The sequence below is a fragment of the Rhinolophus sinicus genome, chromosome 16, assembly GCF_057876585.1.
Source record: "Rhinolophus sinicus isolate RSI-liver-muscle chromosome 16, RSI-T2T, whole genome shotgun sequence".
Lineage (NCBI taxonomy): Eukaryota > Metazoa > Chordata > Mammalia > Chiroptera > Rhinolophidae > Rhinolophus > Rhinolophus sinicus.
Genome location: NC_142516.1, coordinates 106660481 through 106663184, shown reverse-complemented (window position 1 = coordinate 106663184; position 2704 = coordinate 106660481).

The window sequence follows — 2704 nt, the reverse complement described above, 5'->3', positions numbered from 1 at the left end:
TTAAGTTATTCCTGAGGTATTATTGAGTACCCGTATTTGCCCTGAGAGGAGAACAAGAAGGAAAGACCCTGTCTTTAGAGCTTATACATTTTGAGGGAGAGGTGTACAGGCAATAAGCAATCATACATTCTATGCATACATATTTGTATATAATAAAGTGTCAGGTAATGATAAATGCTATGGAGCAAAATAGAGAAAGGGCTAGAGGGTGGAGAGGCAGGAGGTGGGAAAGCCTCTCAGAGGAGCGGATAGGACAGAGGTCTGCCAGGGAGGGATTGAGACCAGGGGAGGAACTGGCTGAGCAAAGGAAGGCACCAACGCCAAGGCCCCAGGGCAGGACGGCATCGGGGGACCTTTAGGACACAGAGGTCCTTGGACGGTCCTGAGCAGGACAGTAACATCATCTGATTTAATTTCTAAAAGACGATTCTGGCTGTTGGATGGGGATTTGACTGCAGAGTCAAAAGGAAAACTTGGGGAACAAATTGGGTGGCTCTGCAGTTGTCCAGACCAGGTGGTGGTGACTGGGGCCTGGATGGGAGGCTTGGTGACTAAGATGACGGGGTTTAGGATAATCTCTAAAGTAGGACTTACAGGTATGTAGGCTTGAGACAGGGAGCTACGGGGTTTGGCGATAAGAGGAACCAGCGACTGGAGGTACCATTTATTAAGCTAAGTAAGAAAGGGGCTGGTTAGCGGGGATTCTGTTGTTGTCGGTGGTGGTTTTTTGGGGGGGAGGTGAGGATGAAAATCAAAAGTTCTGCTTTGGATACCTTAACGTAGAGCTTTCTGTAGACTTCCAGGTGGGAAATGAGCCATCTGTGTGTAGAGTTCTGATTGGATCTGAGTTATAAAACTGGGAGCTGTCAGTGTAGAGACGGAATCTGAAGGCATGGGAAGGTGCGGTCCCTGGGTTCTGAGTGGAGATCTAAGAGGACAGTGAGGTGGAGGATGGGCCCCGGAGGACCCTGACATACTGGCTAGGAACAGAAGGAACATGGGTGGTGTGAGGGACAGCAGGCTAATGAGGGGAAGAAAAGGCTCCAAGGTTGGGGGGACAGAGCACAGGTAGTGAGGGAGGGTGTTCATGGCCTGCAGTCTATTCTTATCAAAGCCAGCTGAGAAAAGCAGTCTGGATTTGATTCTCAATGGTATTGTCTAGGTCCGGAATGCTCACTGACCCTGCCCACAAGACACAGCTCCAGATCCTTTTTGGCTGCTTCTAAACCTCGAGCCCTCCTGAGAAGCCGCTGAGTGTAATGGACCAGGCCCATGGTCCAATCATCACTGGCAAGTACAGTGACTTAGGCACCCCTTCCCCTGAGTGGCCTCTGGCCTGCACCAGGTGGGGGTGGGGTGGGATGGGATGGGTTCAGGCCCCACTGCATCACCTCACCCAATGAGCAAATGATTCACTCTCACCTGGTGGCCTTCTGTGGACCTGGAGCCTGGAGTGTGTGAGGTGGGCAGGTGACTTAGGCGTGTAAAGGTGGGCAGGTGACTTAGGCTATCTACGTCTCGTATTTCTCAAATGGGAGTTGGCAGGATAATAATAATTCTTAACTTGCAGTGTTATACAGGTGAGGGTTAAATGATTTATACCTTTAAAGTACCTGGTCCATCGTAAGTGATAACTACTGTCATATAGAAGGATGACAATTTGCTATCACTTAGGATAGTCACAAATAGCTAGAAAGGGAAATTCTGAAATGTTTTGGACATAACTGGGAAATGTATTGCCTCCTAAGAAAAACTGTTTGGAAGAAGACAGCACTGAACCAACATAAGGTTAAGAGTGGGCTCTGCAGTCAGGGGTCTGGTGGAAATCCCAGCTCCTCCAACCAACACTGGGTGGTGTTGGACGTGATTACTGTTGTCACATCTCAGTTTCCTGATTGTAAAGTCTCCTTCATGGGGTGTTATGAGCACCTTATACCATCATGCTCATATTCTGCAGTGTCAGGCACACAGCAAGCACGCAGTAAATATTGCAATCAGTATTATTATGGACTTTGGAAAAACATCAGAGTATAATTATTGCCTGTTGGTTACAATGTGACAATCCTTTATCGTCATGTCTCTTCTACATATGCAAATACATGATTTATTTGCAGCTTTTCCAGAATTAAATGGAAGTATAGGTTAGGTTAGATTTGAAGGTTGCTGAATTTGATCTTAATGGGCCCTAATGGAAGATCATAGCCCCATTTTACACTGAGGGGAACTGCCACTCAGGGAAGACGAATGGCTTTTTCATGATTAATCATCACCTCGGGTACCAGTACTAGAGCGACGACTCCGTCCTGAGTCCCATCCTCTGAGATTCTTCCACCTAATCAGCATGTGTGGGCTGATCAAAGCCACATACAAGGCCTCCCTTGTGGTGGAGGAATTACCAGCTGCCTGTTGGTATGTGGTGATTTGGCCACACGGTGGCGCCTCACGCCTAGCAATTCCTCCGTTCCTGGTTATGTATCTTTGAGGGTTTGAAATTCAAACGGAAAGGAAGAAAAAAGAGGCGTGCCCTTGCTTAGAACGAAACAGATCCCAGTGCCAGAGGGGCTGTTAGGGATAGTAGAGGCGAGCTGGAATCAACGACTGAGGGAAAGCCTTGGATCATGCTGGTTTCATCAGTCGTAAGGGGAAGGCTATGGTTTGAAATCAAAGCACCCAGAGTTCCACATTCAGAGCCCATTTGTCAGGG